This window comes from Carettochelys insculpta, chromosome 16 (assembly GCF_033958435.1).
Source record: "Carettochelys insculpta isolate YL-2023 chromosome 16, ASM3395843v1, whole genome shotgun sequence".
In the NCBI taxonomy this organism is placed as follows: domain Eukaryota; kingdom Metazoa; phylum Chordata; order Testudines; family Carettochelyidae; genus Carettochelys; species Carettochelys insculpta.
The window spans coordinates 947,745-963,774 of record NC_134152.1 but is presented as its reverse complement, the minus strand read 5'-3'; the positions used below and the strand labels follow the sequence as shown (position 1 = coordinate 963,774).

The window sequence follows — 16,030 nt, the reverse complement described above, 5'->3', positions numbered from 1 at the left end:
AGTCCCCAACTGGTAGTAGTATTTGGGATTCTTATGTCCTAAATACAGGACTCTGCAGTTGTTCTTGTTAAACCTCATCAGATTTCTTTTGACCAACTCTTCCAATTTGTGTAGGTCACTCTGGATCCTGTCCCTAAGCTCCAGCATAGCTACTTCTCTTCCTAGCTTAGTGTCATCTGCAAACTCACTGAGTGTGACAAGAAGTCTTGTGGCACCTTACAGACGAACAGATATTTTGGAGCATGAGCTTTTGTGGGCAAAGACCCGCTTCATCAGATTCATCTGATGCATCTGATGAAGCGGGTCTTTGCCCACAAAAGCTCATGCTCCAAAATATTTGTTCGTCTATAAGGTGCCACAAGACTTCTTGTTGTTCTCAAAACTACAGACTAACACGGCTACCTCTCTGATACTTGTCACTGAGAGTGCAATCCATCTCTTCGTCCAGGTCATTAATGAAGATGTTGAATAAAACTGACCCCAGCCAACTGCTCAGGTGCTCTGCTTGATACCAAAACACCAACCAGACAAATTGGCCAGATTGCAATGAGTGTCTATGGCTAGAAAATAAAACTACAAAACAGCAGAATGAAGCATATTGGAAACAATGAATGAAATTCCCACAGTAATTCTCATGGACAAAAACTGCAACTATAATCCACTGGGGAAAGGAGAAAATGATTTCATCTCTATTTCATATTGAAATCACTGACATCAAACCAAACATTTTACGTCCATTGCTCCTTTTCCTACACAAGTCAGTCAATCTATATTTACAACACAAAGTGCCCAATCTTGTAAGATGTCTATGCAAAGAACAGTCATCGAATACGACTTTCACACACAAAAGCCTTGCAGGACTGGGTCCTCAATGTATAATTAAATGTACACTGATGTCATATTAATGCATGCTAGGATCAGAGCCTGATTCTTTACTTCTATTTAAATAAAGAATAATAGATCCATCAGTGTAAATCCACTGAGACCCCTGCAGTTTGCATTATTGTAAGTAAGATTAGAGACTACTCCAAAAATTCAAAAATGATGGTTCTCACAGCAGTAATAATTTAGCTGCTTTGCAGTACCTCTGGTGATGGATAATGGACACATTGCTTCAAAATTTATGGGGATTCTATGCCCAATGAGGAGAAGTGACTATATGATACACACCAAGACATATTATTTTAGCGGTAATTCATTAAGTTTCTGAGCATCAGCACAGCAAGACCTGTACACAGCCTCTTCTTGTGAGATCAGCAGCATAGTGAACTGCTTTATAAACCTTTGGATGACTTTTGTCCAGTTCTTTTTTTCCTGTGATGTGAGGCCTGCCCTCCTCTCCTAAGCTCAGCATGCCTGTTCTCCACAGACAGGAAATGCATTCTGGCTCTGTTTAGATTTGTTGTTTCATTGACAAATAGTACAGTGGACAGCCGTATGCCTTTCTTCTATGAACGCTGCTAATTTTAGACTGGGCTTTTTTTTTCTTCCTGTACTGGAGTCTGTTTTAAATACAGTCAGTGAGAGACTGAAGGGCGCCAGGATATCCCGACACAGGAGAAGGAAATGCCTGTTATTACCTGTTATGCAAGCTGAACCTTGAAATCCCCAGTGCTGGGAGGGGGAAAGGGAGGAAAGCCAGAGTCAGAGTGATTAACGAAATGCTAAGGAGAACAAAAAACAAATGAACTTCTGGACTTAGCTGTCTATACTCAAAAGGTGTGAAGAGAGGGACTCTGGCATCTAGCAAAAGTGTTACAAAGAAATAACATTAACTATTCAAATCAGAAGGCTCCTATTTGCAGAGGTGATGTGATGAGTCTCACAGGAAGGTGGAAAGGGAAAGAAGGTCAGTCATCAAATGTACTGCTCTGCTAGATGGACCTTCATTGTTAGCTGGATGTTTTTTCCCCCAGGAGATCCGTTTAAAAATCTTATTACTGTTGTGGAGACTTATGTTAAAAATAATTCTCTTCAGGCCATAGAGTTGACATAATCTGGCATGAACATATTTAGGTAAATAAGGAGAGAGAGGTAAACTTCCATTACCACATCCAAGCATCAGCTTCCTACCAGTAACTCACGCTCTTTCTCACACAACTAGGAATCCTGTAGCACCTTAAAGGCTAACAAATTTATTAGGTCATGAACTTTTGTGGGTAGACCCAGTTCAGATTACACCTCTTTCTCAAGGTTGAGTGGTAGTGGCTGGGAGGGAAGTCACCTTATTAGTGTTAGTCTCTCTCCTGGGATGAGACATTAGGAGTATGGGATCCGAGGAAGTATTTCTGTCTTCGTACTCCTGGAACCTAATGCATTCCTTTCACTGTCAAGAAACAAATGGGCCACAAAAGTCTCCTGGATTAAGCCCCACCCACACATTACCATCATAGCCAGTGTTATTTCTTTTTTTAAGCCAATGCATACATTCCTAGTGTAAGTGGGATGAAGGGTTCAGCTGATTGGACAAAACATGATGCTAAATCTAGGACAAGCAGAAGTGTAGAATCCTGCATTTGGGACAGAAAAATCCCAAGCATTGTTACAGGCCAGGGACTGACTAGCTAAGTAGCAGTACAGCGGAAAGGGACCTGGGGTTATGGTGGATGAAAGGGTAGATACGAGTGAACAGTGTGCCTTTGTAGCCAAGAAGGCTAACGGCATGTTAGGTTGCATTAGGAGGAGCATTGTGAGCAGATCTAAAGAAGTGGTTGTTCCCCTCTATTCAGCACCGGAGAGGCCATATCTGGAATGCTGTGTCCAGTTTTGGGCACCCCTGGTATAAAAAGGATGTGGATGTGCTGAAGCAGGTTCAGCAGAGGGCAACGAAAATGATTAAGGGGATGGAGCACATGACCTATGAGGAGAGGCTGAGGGATCTGGGGTTATTTAGTTTACAGAAGAGAATGAGGGGTGATTTAATAGCAGCCTTCGATTTCCTGAAGGAACACTCCAAAGAGGATGGAGAAAAACTATTCTCAGTGGTGACAGATGGCAGAACAAGGAGAAATGGTCTAAAGTTACAGAAGGAGAGGAGTAGGTTGGATATTAGGAAAAAGTACTTCACCAAGCGGGTGGTGAAGCTCTGGAATGCATTGCCTAGAGAGATCGTGGATTCTCAATCCCTAGAGATTTTTAAGTCCCGGCTTGACAAGGTCCTGGCTGGGATGACTTAGTTGGGGTTGAACCTGCTTGAAGCAGGGGGCTGGACTAGATGACCTCCTGAGGTCCCTTCCAGCCCTATGATTCTACAACATCAGGGATGTTGTGTTTGATTGTTTTCTGATGGGAAACCACAGACGTTCTGCAGCCAATTCTATATTGCACACTGAAGCAAGCGCAACTCAAAATCCTGCTTCCCCTTGCCCTTGCTCACCACCCCCAGCCTGCAGGGGCCCGCTCACCACCCATGCACAGCTCCAGCTCATCCTCCCTTCCTCCCCCGGTTCAAACCCCCCATGGCCTGGCCCCCCAACCCCATGATGGCTTCAGTTCAACCCCCCGCTCCCGGTTCAAGCCCCCCATGCATGGTTCCGGCTCAACCCCCATGCTCAAGTTCAAATCCCCCACGGCCCAGCTCACCCCCCTGCCAAGCACAGCTCCGGCTTACCCGCCTCTGCGAGTGGCTCTAGCTGAACCCGCCCCCCCCCCCCCGCCACCTTCCTGGCGTGCACAGCTCCGGCTCAACTCCACCCGGCATGGCCCTAACCCATCCCAGGCTTAACCTAACCCTGCCTTCCTCCCATAGCCCCAACCTACCGTCAGGCTGAACCCTCCCCAACTGCCCCCTCCCCAGACCCAGGACTTACCTTTCAAAAGGAGCTCCAGGTGGCTCCTGCTGCTTCACTGGCTGCAGAACATACGTTCCGCTGGAGAAAAGCCTGCCCTCCAACTTACATGAAATTCAAGTCACATGAGGGTGCGTGGGAACACAACCCTTGTGTAAATCAAGGCACTACTGCATTTATAAATATGTTCTACACAAGACATAGTCAAATGCAGATCATGGAGTTTCACTCTGTGAAACTCTGCATCCCTTCATTTCTAATATGACGATATTTGACTTGGTTCAGCATGACATATTGATTAAAAAAAGCTAGAAAGAATTAATTCAGCTGGGACACACTAAATCAATTAAAAGCTATCGATAGGACTCAAAATGTTTGTAAATGAAGATTCCACATTGAATAGGTGTGTCTGCACTTAGATCCTGCAGGGACCAGTTCTTGGCCCTTATGCTGTTTAAGCATTTTATTAGAGAACCTGGAAGAAAATATACAAGCATTAATGTTCAAGTTTGCAGATTACACAAAACATTGAAGAGTGGTCAATAATGAAGGTATCCATGACCGGTCCTCCAGTGATTTAGATCACCTGTTTAAGTGGGTTAAAAAACCAAACAAAAACAAAACAAAATGTGGCTGTGTCTACACTACAGAGATCCTTCGAAAGAAGATCTTCCAGAAAACATCTTCGAAAAAAACTCCCTTCTAAAGAGTGCGCCTACACACAAAAAGAGCAGATCAAAAGATCAAGCCACTCTTTCAATAGTGTGTACATGCAGCTCCCACGCTTCTGAAAGAACAAGCCAGGAATCAAAAAAATCCAGTACCAGGAGGACTCCTTTTGAAAGAAGGGCCTCATGGAGTGTCTACACACACTTTCTTTCCAAAGAAGCATTCTTCCCGAAACAGGAGTGGAAGAGCACTTTCGAAAGGAGTGCCGCATTCTTTCAAAATTTACTTTCAAAAGAACGTTAAGTGTGTGTAGACACTCCATGGGATCTTTTGAAAGAGCTCCCTTCTTTCGGAAAATCTTTCAAAATAACTTGCTAGCATAGATGTGGCCTGTGTGTTTTAATATAACTAAATGCAAATGTCCACATCTATAAACAAAGAAAAGATACCCTAGACCATATCCACACAATGGAAACTGTACCTTGGGAAGCAGTGATTTTGAAAAAAAATTGGGAATTGTGGTAGTAATCAGCTGAACATGATCTCCCAATACACCACTGTGGCCAACAGGATCTACGTATGCATAAATGTGGGTATCTCAAGAAGTAGATAAAGGTTATTTTACCTCTGCACTTGGCCCTGGTGCTTGAATACTAATGCTATACTCTGTCTAGTTCTGCTGCACACAATAACTACTTCTAATGTAATTACACAGCCATCTCTGATTAAAGGACACCTCACCAGTACTCATGAGGGATCCTCGCCTTGTTTCTTTAGTTCTGCCACCTGCATGAACATTTGACAGTCATTCAGAAGGATGACCTTCTGACAGAAAATAAAGCCACAGGATACAGAGAGGAAGGAAATAAGAGGAAAGAGCATTGCTCCAGTGGCTGCACTGGGATTCATATAGCTCCAGAACTCCACAAGCTCATGCCTCCCAGTTCACAGGACAGAAAGCTGTTTGCTTTGGAAAAGTTATGTGGTGAAAATGGAACAAGTGTGCATGTGGAATTTTGTGTCAACATTCAAATGTCTTTCTAGAATATTTTTCCAAGAAACTATTAAAGATGCAACATGATGAATGTACAGGTAGATTTAAGAAGAGTTCACAGAGTAACAATCCTAACTGGAATTCCTTCAAGTACTAAACGATGCTTGGAAAAAGTGAACCTATAGAAGATTAATGTATTAGGAACATGTAAATTACCATATTAAAATCAAACCCAAGGTCTATCTAGCCAACCATTCTCTCTCATAGTCTCTAGTACCAGCCATTTCAGAGGAAGGTGTAAGAACTCCACAGTAGGTGCATGTGCAATAATCTGCTCCCACATTAGGTTTACTCCTAGTTTCCAAGGGTATGTCCACAATACATTGTAAAACCAAAATATCTGGGGCCCAAGTTTGTGAAGTCATGTTTACATGCAAACCTGGATTTAGAATTGCTGGACTCAGGGCTCACAACCATACTAAAGTGTCTCTACTACACAACACAGACTTTCTGACTTAAGTCTGTGGCTTGAGGTGCATCCACGCCATGAAGTGACAGGGCTTGGATCCCAGTCAAAGTATAACCCACCAGCGCAGGGAGATAGAAATGGAGAATCCCATTAGCTCTCCTATTCTAACTTTTCTACCATTAATCTACATATGTCTTAATGCAGTACAGGGCAGTCATTCCAGAACAAAATTGAGAATATAATTCATTCAGCTAACTGGCCACCCCGTGTCCTTTCACTCATCACCATGTCTTCCTCTGTGTCACACCTTGCTCCTGGGACCCCTCCATGTCAGATGTACCATACCAATCTAAGTATTTACATGGCTCTGATCCTCCCAACATCTATGCCTTTAAGTCCATCCTTAAACAGACTTCTGTCAAGACACCTATAAACTAGGGATATAAAATCCCATTTAATGGGTTAACTGGTTAAACACTGGGGTTAACAAGTTAACTGATTAAACAGGTGAAGGGATGGCTAGGGAGGCCACTCCAGTCCAGCTGGGCTTGAGTGGCCCTCCTGCTGCGGCCAGACTGGAGTGTCTTTGCCCGTGGTGCTCCTGCAGGTGGGGGGCACTCCAGTGCGACCAGAGCTGCCCCTAGCGACAGTGGCCCAATTTGGGAGCACCATGGGTAGAGGCTCTCTGGCCCAGCTGGGCTTCAGTGGTCTCCTCAGCCACCCCTCCCCCCCTTGGGACCACTGCAGGCACAGCTACTCAGACCCCACTGGAGTACCCCCACCCATGCAGGGCTGGGGCAACCCCCTGCCCACGGCAGGCCACTACATCCCATACAAGTTAACCATAACCGATAAGCCACATCCATTTAGGGCAAGGTTTACTCTTTAAACTTTAACATCCCTACTATAAACCCAATACTTCTGAATAAAGGACTAGGGAACAGAATTAAATACTGTAAATAATGTTTTAAATTCCCCCCTACCCCCCATGACCAAATATGACTTGTGCTCAGTGTCTTTGTTCCTTCACACTTCTCATTACTTCTCTCCCCCAGTACTCTCAGGGCAGGTTTACACTACTCTAGAAGATTGACATTCAGGGCTGATAATCCGGGCTTCAATTTTGCATGTCTATTAGAGACACATGAACTTAATCTCTCAGGGGTCGCAGTCAATCCCCGTACTCCTTTCTAGGTGTGAGGACTTAGGGAGGTCAACAGGAGAAACTCTCCCAGTTATCTTCCCCTGTATAGACAGCCAAGTCAGCTGAGCACAAATACATTAATTTTAGCTACACAATTGCCATAGCTAGAATTGTGTATCTGCAAGTGACTCAGTCTATTACAGACAGTCTCAGATACTGATTCTGTATCGCAAGGCTTTCATGGAAAAGCTTAGGACATCTGCAAAGCAAAACACAATGAACAGATTGCCAGCACCACACAGCAGCATCATTTTATTTCCATAAATACTAATAAGCAATATATCACGTCTGTGCACAGTAGTGAATATTTAGCCTCAGGAAAATTTTGTATGCACCTCACTGATGAGTGTACCTCTCCAAATTAAAAATACTGTGCATGACTAGCAAGGGCTCAGTTAACTGGGACTTACCTATGTAACCACTGCCTGTATGCAGAGTATAAACAAATACTCATGTACAAAACACATGGTGATGAATAACACTTCAGATGGAAACAGACAATGTGACAGAACACTTTTTTATCTGTAATTTCTGTTGTACTGCATAAGTTTATATGCACGTGTCTAATGTATAGATACAGCTGTCTGATAAGTCAAGTCTCACAAACTTGGTTTCTTAATTACAGTCAAAGCCACGAATTATTTTTTTTCCGGACACAAGATGGTATTGTTATAAGAATGATGTCTTGAAAAGCTCAAGGACACAGTCCATACCTTGAAATATGACATGACAATTAAAATTGCAAATAAAATTGTTTGGCAGGAATGGCTCAGGCTGAGAGAGTTTATACCAGGTGCTTGATAAAACAAAAATGATGGTATTTGGAGATAAGGAAATAGGAAGGAAGATCAGTGCAGACAGGATCGAACTAGACAACTTCACATATCTGGGGAGCAACATAATGTATGATCTAGACTGTAAGAAGGAAATAGCAACTAGAATAGCAAAAGCAAGAGTGAGTTTGAAGGTGACAGATAAAATCTGGAAAAGTAAAGCAATTAGTTTAGGAATAAAGCTAAGTGTCATGAAAATGTGCGTATTCAGCAGCATGTTGTACAGATGTGAGACATGGGTGATAAAAGATTCTAAGAAAAGGATAAGGAATAAGGGGCTCTTGAAGACTGTGGGGTCCTTTCGAAAGGCCCCTGTCTACACGGGTGGTGCGCGATTCAAAAGCGGCACTTTCGAATCGCCATGGCTTCCATTATGCTAATGAGGTCTTGCATATTCATGGCAGTGTCTCATTCCCATATCCCAAAGTGTCTCATTAGCATCCCCTTTTCGAAAGGCAGGGGCTAGTGTAGACATAGCCCAGAAGTTACAGCTATTCGGGCATATCTGCAGAATGAACGACGAACAAAATAAAAGAAATCAAGACAGTGATATTCAGCATAATGGACAGCTCGAATAGGAAAGGCAGACGCCACCGATAATGGGTAGAGGATCTAGTAGATTGGTGCAGAGCTAGCCTACAAAAACTAAGACACTGAACATGGGATGGGGAAAGGTGGAAGGAAAGAGTGAGGGTGGCATCAGACACCAACAGGCACTGAGCCCATGGTGGTTGTTGATGATTATGATTGATGCAAATCTCAGAGATCAAAAGGAGTCCACTGACTTTAGCTGGCATTGCATCAGGTCTCAAATAACAAAAAGTACCTATAGCAAATTTGCAGCATCAGAATCTACAGAGGTGTCTTTATCCAGATATCTGGCTCAAAAGAATGGTCTTAACAAGGTCTGATCCATGACATCAAAGTGACTTGCTCTCTCATCAAGTTTTGCAGGCTCAGGGTAAACAGAGCTCATTAATATCTGCCGAAGTGCTAACACCACAAAGTCATGGAACCATGTAGATGGTAAAACTATCATGGGGTATGCACGTACACATACCCTTGTGATCCAGCCTTGTGGAATGAAGGATATAAAAAAAAATCTTGCCCCTGTAGGGCCACAGAAATGAGGAGTGGCTATCAGTTCAATTTGTAGAGTTAGCAGCTTTACACCATTTTTTCACAAAATTCCCAGATGAGAAAGGTAAGTTCTGCAATACCCAGGGGAATCATTTGAAAGGTGGTAGGGTTTCTGTGGCACTATGAACCAAGGGATATACACCCAGAAGTGTTTAACCCTTGCAGAACTTGTTATATGGCAGTGAGGTCACATACACTTAGGCTAAGATGACTCCAACATCACTCGAGTGATTTCTGTAGTGTGGGTGCTCCCTAAATGCATTCTCTCTCTAGGAATGGATCATTCTTTGATAGGATTGAGCTATTATGAGCCATTTGTTTACACCTATAGCTTGACAGTGAAATAGTTCCCTGGGAAATTACAAGTGATGGAGGGAGGAGGGTGCAAAGTGCTTCCACTTCCTACTTACACCTCCCTGCCGTGGTACAGCTCATAATCACAATCCTTGAACTCAGGAGACCAAAAGAACAACCCAGGTGCAGCAAAACAACATGTGGAAGGAAGCTAGGAAGGAGAAGGGCTATGTCTAGGCCTTCATGCACTGGTCTGTGGAGCTGGATTCTCCATCCAAGGAAATGGAACATTGTGCATGCCTTCCCTACATGTGTAGAAACTGGGAGACAGGGATTGTGACTTCTGAGATAGTTCCATACTGCCCTCAACAAGGTCCTTCTGCCAACCCAAAAGTTATCATGATTTAGAATCCTTCCACTATCTTGCCACTCTATTATTAACCAAAAGGGGATCTGAAAGTGCACCATCATGGAGGGGAAAGATGATTGATGAGAGTTCACTTAAAGCACTAACATCTGACACTGGCTTGTGGCCAGGTTCATTCAAACAGGAAATTCAGTATTCAGTTTAAAATGTTAACTCAAAAAGTAACGATTCTCCTGCCCCATCTCCAGTGCAATAACTGACAATATCTTCACCAAATTTCTTCCTAACATTCATTTTCTGCTTCCTTCTCCAAGAGAAAAGCCTAACCGCCCCCCGCCCCCACTCCCATACCTCCAGTCTTATTTTACCAAGAATGGGAAACAACTCTTGGTAAATAACTCTGCACAGATAAAAGACTTTTACTGAAAGCCCTGAAGAGATTACAAAATAGAACTGGTTGCCTATGCAGGCTTTGCAAACACATATTAAGACAACCTGGAAAATAGCCATGTAAATGTCTTTCTAGTTGCTACTGTTCCTTTAAGAAATTAATTGGAAAAACATGGCTATGATCCTACATGTGCATGGGTGCAAAACTAAAAAGAAAACAAAATATTACTATTTTCATAAGAACATTAGGAGTTATTTAGATAAATCACTTCCAAATACATGCTCTACATAGTCCCACTGAAGTGAATGAATTGAGAAGAAAAAAGAGCAAAAGCCCCAACTTTTTTATTCTTGTATTTTGTACTCTAGAACTCGCCCTTCCTCTGATCTTGTAATGTTTTGTTCTGTAAAATTCTTCAATAAAAAGGTACAATAAAGAATAGGAGTAACATATGGAAGTTAGATTCTGTCATACTTATGTATCTGAACAAGAATGACAAAGGCATATTAGGTGAACATTGACAATTTTCTGGTAATTTTTAGTACGTGTCTGCTCAGGTACATAGCTGATGACATAGCCTTGAACTGGGCATATCTCTGCTGTTTCATTGGTGTGGATCAGTATGAAAGAAATACTGAATCTTAAAAAACGCAAAAGGCATGACCATACGTTTTAAGTAGTGAAAATAGTTTTACTTCCAATATCAAAACAATAATTTCAAACAGATTAAAATATTTTTAATAATCCTGATACAGGGTCTGTTCCCTGGTTTTGCATCAATGTATTCCACTGATGACAAGGGTATTAATTGCAAGCTACACACATAAGTGAAGGCAGAATCCCAGCTCTGCTTTTCATAGAATTCCTTCTAGAGAAAATTATTAGCTAAAGTAATATTCATCAAAAGGGGTCAGTAGACTAGAATATTGTCAAAGGACTCCTGTTGCTCATAAATTTCTTTGTGAACACAAAGCTATCATTAATCCAAGAAGACGACACTGATACTATGACAATGATCTATTGCAGTTATTTTATTACTGCAAACAATGCATCAATTCTAGAATGTGCCTTCCAGTTAAACAAATGGGTGCATGTTACTGCAGCATTAAGGTGAACCAGTATTTTGTCCAGCAGCAACATAAGCCAGGTGGGCCCTTGCACCCATACTAGAACATACCCCATCAAACGGATTACAGAATAGTTTTTCCCACAGATATTCTTCTGGTAGAGTCCCAGAAGAATAGAAAAGTTCTCCCTCTCCAAGGGTGAATAACCACAGGGCCAGGATGACCCAATGACATGAACATAATGAATTTAGCACCGTAACTTAGTGAACAGACGTATCCATGTTTCAGGCAAATCTTGGCTGGCACACATTCTCATTGGTATAAATACCACATAAACAAGAGATAGGCACTATGCAGCATCAACCTTGCCAAAAACTGTGTCTCTTTGCTTCAAGGAATATGGACCTGTGGAATCACAAAACACTAGAACTGGGAGGGACCTCAAGCAGTCATCAAGTCCAGTCCCCTGCTCTCACAGCAGGACCAAGCAGTGTCTAGACCACCCCGACAGATGTTTTTCTAACCCGCTCTTAAATATCTCCAGCGGTGGAGATTTCACAACCTCTGCAGGCAATTTATTCCAGCATTTAATAACCCTGACAGTCAGAAAGCTTTTCCTAATGTCCAATCCAAACCTCCCATTGCTTTGTGTCCTATCCTCAGAGGCAAAGAATAATTCTCCCTCCTTGTAAACCTTTTTTTAGGTACTTGAAAACCACTGTAATATCCCCTGTAAGTCTTCTCTTTTCTAAACTAAACAAGCCCAGTTCTTTAGAATAGCATTCACTGCTGTACAAAGTCTTGACTTCCGTACAGTGACAATAAAATCTAGTACACTCCACAGTATCCAAGGATAAGCCGTTTGAAGTATGATCGCTTCACACTTCAGCTGCTGCACCCTCAAATTTGTAAGTCTAACATAAGTTTGTGGCTATGTTGGCCACTATTGCTGCAGATGGGAGGATGCCGTAGCTCATCTTGTAAAATAATACTTGCCATAAAAATGTGATTTTAGCTTTCTCAGCTCACTCACCCCTAAACTAATTAAAAAAATTGGAAACAGTGAATGCAAGATCTCTCAAATAATATTCATTGTTCTTCAATCTGTCACACTTTTCTCTGCTCTCAACTGTCTGTTCCTGTCTAGCCTGTAACAGCTTTCAGGATCTAGTCAGTACAGTTTTTATTCTTCAAGAGCTTCCATGACTCACTTAAGCACTCTGCCAAGTAAGAGTCATTTGCTGAGCTCTCCATCTCCAGATTCCCTCCCATTCAGAAGCTGGCAACAAAACTGCAAGAGGAGAAAAGGCTGTCACATGATGGGCTCTTGGCCTGAGCTAAGGTTCAGGCAAAGGGCCTGTGAAGGGAAACAGTCCTGCTAACAAAAAGAAGAGTTTTATTTTAGGCACTGTGAGGAAGCCTTAGTCTTTTTTCCTCCACCAAATGGAACAGGAGTTCTCACAAAGACAGCTAGTCTAACCCAAAGCTGAATACCTATTCAGCACTGTAAGTTGCCCTAAGCGATCATAAAGATAGAAGAAAAAAAATGATGGGGAATACAATATACCTTTATTTTGGAAGTCAGATTACATACTGGCTATGATCGCCAGTGGGGTCATCTCCCCCAGTCACTTTGTCACATCCCCATCACTGCAGGACTTGCATTAGTGACATAATGCTAATGATGCAGAGAATTGATCAAATGCTGTTAATGGGATGAGAACTGTGAGAAAACTTGTCCAAAATGTTTTTACTGAGGAAAGCCATTGCACAGGGGCAGTCCCACTCTCTCAGTTACAGAAACCAGATTCCAGTGGCATGAAGAGTCGTTACTGGGGACAAAAGGTGTGTGGTGTAGAATCCTGGATACAGCACAGATTAGTAAAAGCAGTGCTCGACTTGCATATACAGTAAGGTCTCAGAGTATGCAAACTCAGAATATGCAGCCTCACTCTTACGCATCTGACCCAGATTTCTATAGTAAACCCTGTACCGCAATTTCCAGTTGTGCTTAACTCACTCCCACTGCCCTGGCTCAGCCCCCCTCAGCTCCACATGGCCCCAGCTCAGCTACCCCCACCCAGCTCTGCTCACCACCTGCGCATAGCTCCTGCTCACCTCCCACCCCTGCCTCTGGCTCTAGCTCACCACCCCTCAGGCACGACTCTGGCTCAACCTCCCCAGCCCCAGTTCAAACCCCCTGCTGGCTCAACACCCATGTGCAGGTCTGGCTCACCACACCTCACACACGGCTCCAGCTCATGCCCCACCCCGTGCCCTGGTTTTAACCTCCCACACGTGGCTCTGCTTCAAGCTGCCCACCCTGCTTGGCTCCAGTTCAACACACCGCCCCCGGTTCAACCCCCCTGCCACTTCACAACCAACTCCCGGCTCTGGTTCAAGCCGCCCACCTGCCTCCCCCACAGCTCTGGTTCAACCCCCATGCTGGTTCACCAACTGCACACGGCTCTGGTTCCAGCTTAACCCCCTCTGGCCCAGCTCCCACCTGAGCAGGTCTCCAACTCACCACCCATGCACAGCTCTTGCTCAACTCACCTCTCACCCTCCTCACCCCTAACCCAACCCAGGCTTAGCCCCACCCACCTCCCCCAGCCCTAACACACTGCTAAGCGTAACTCTCCCCTACTGCCCCCCACCTCACTCCAGGACTTACCTTTCTGCTACTTCCCCAGCTGCAGAACAGGTGTTCTGCCTGGGAAAAAATCCAGCCCCCACTTATGCAAAATCCAGGTTTATGCGAGGGCGCTTGGAATGGAACCCTCGCGTACTCTGAGACCTTACTGTAGTCCCTTCACAGTGCAAACATCCCAAACTCAATAAAATTACTTTCAGCATAACAAAGCTATCAGAGGCAGTTTCAGCAGTCACCTGATGACAAACATTTTCTGTGCTCAATCTCTGGCAAACCAACAGAGAAATGGAACCAGTTCAGATATGATCACTGACAGCTAAATCAGCACGGGGGCCACAAAAAGGATACACCATGGTTGATTCAGTGAGAATGATGAGAACATTTCCAAACTCCTATGTGACAAGCATTTGTTGCATGGCAGAATGAACTCACTCCCATCTCAAAGATAAGTTTAAGTACCAACAGAGCAAGGCCCATTCTGAACTTAGGAGAATGCAGGATGCCTGGTGGGAGACAAAAACTGCAGAAATCCACCATTATGCAAAATAAACACCATTAAGATGCTTTGATTCTTTCAAAGCAGTCTACAGACCATCTACATTTGGTACAGCCCCCTTGAAGTCAGTAGATGGCACAGCTCTCATCCAAGACAAGGAGAGAATCATACAAAGATGGGCCAAGCACGTCAAGAGTCTATGCAATAGACCATCAAGAGCTCATCAGCAGATTCTTAATCATTCACCTGAAAACCGATCAAAAAAGGGGGAGGCTGAGACCCTATCAGCTGAGGAACTTATGAAAACCAACAAACAACTGAACTCTGGCTGAGTCTTCAGAAAGGATGGTATTCCACCAAAACTGTATAAGGTAGCAGGTACCAAGGCATTTCATGACATCTTGAGTCCAGTTGGGAGGAAGAAGAAATGCTACAAGACTTCAAAGATATTATCATAACACTGTTCAAGAACAAAACAAAGACAACATAACTGACTGCAGAAGCTGCAGAGGCAACGTACTCCTCTATACAGCAGGCAAAACACTAGCTCTTATTCTACTGAATGGACTCATTACAAAGTTCCATTGAACAGACTCATTCAGGAGAATCTGCCAGAAGTGTGCTTTCAGACCCAGGTCATAGTTCTGCGGACGTGATTTTTGTCATAAGGCATGTCCAGGAAAAATGTTTAGAATAGAACATGAACCTGTATGCAGTTTTTTTGATTGATTGACCACAACTTTAGAGAACAACAACAAAGAGGGTCTATGGGTTATTCTGCATAAACTGGGCAGCCTAAGAAGGTTCATACAAATCATCAGTCTGTTCCATGACCACATGACAGTGCAAGTGGTCATCACTGGTGACTTTTCTAATGCATTTAAAATCTCAGAGGGAAGGAAGCAAAGCTGCTTACTTGCTCCAGTGGTGTTTAGCTTATTTTTTGTCTGTGTCCTCAAACCACATTGCATGGGACTTGGATCAGGGAACATACACCCACTACCAACACAAATGACTTCCTCTTTTATCGCTGAAGACTCAATGCTACTTACCAAGACACTGGAGACTATTCTTGTTGAGGCAATTTTTGTAAATGACTATGCCTTGATTGTTCATAGACAGGATATCTTCAGATCATCATTTCTAGGTTTTCTGAAGCATCCCAGATCTTTGGCCTTGCCATCAATCTTGGGAAGACAGAGGTATTTTTCCAACCATCACCTCACATCAATGCCCCAGTGCCAGCTATCTTCATCCAGGGCACACAGCTAAAAAATTTGAATAATTTAAATTACTTGGGCAGTACCATCTCAAGCGACTGTTCCCTTGGTACCGAAATCTCATCCAGAGTTAGTAAAGCCAGCCAGGCCCACAGCTGGTTCTGAAAAAAAAAAAAATTCTTAACCAACTGAACATTTGTCTCTCCACCAAACTCAAGATCAATAGCGCAGTGTTTTTAACATATTTCCTGTACAAATCTGAAATGTGGACTCTTTACAGATGAGCAATTTCACATGTGCTCCATCTGTTCAACAATAAGGATTTGCTGGCAGGACAGAGTCACCAGTCTAAGGTACTGCAAAGAGCAAACATGACCAGTATTAAGTAACTGTTACTGAAAGCATAGTTTAGGTGGACCAAACGCCATCAGAATGAAAGATGACC

General features: G+C 43.3%; 2 protein-coding genes across 8 annotated transcripts in view; one reads left to right on the top strand and one right to left on the bottom strand.

The window, feature by feature from the left end:
• Nucleotides 1-16,030, bottom strand: part of IFT140 (intraflagellar transport 140) — a 193,459-nt gene that overhangs the window by 82,028 nt on the left and 95,401 nt on the right. The gene's annotated exons all lie outside the window — the stretch shown is intronic.
• TMEM204 (transmembrane protein 204) overlaps nucleotides 1-16,030 on the top strand; it is a 52,993-nt gene that overhangs the window by 32,982 nt on the left and 3,981 nt on the right. The window lies entirely within an intron of this gene.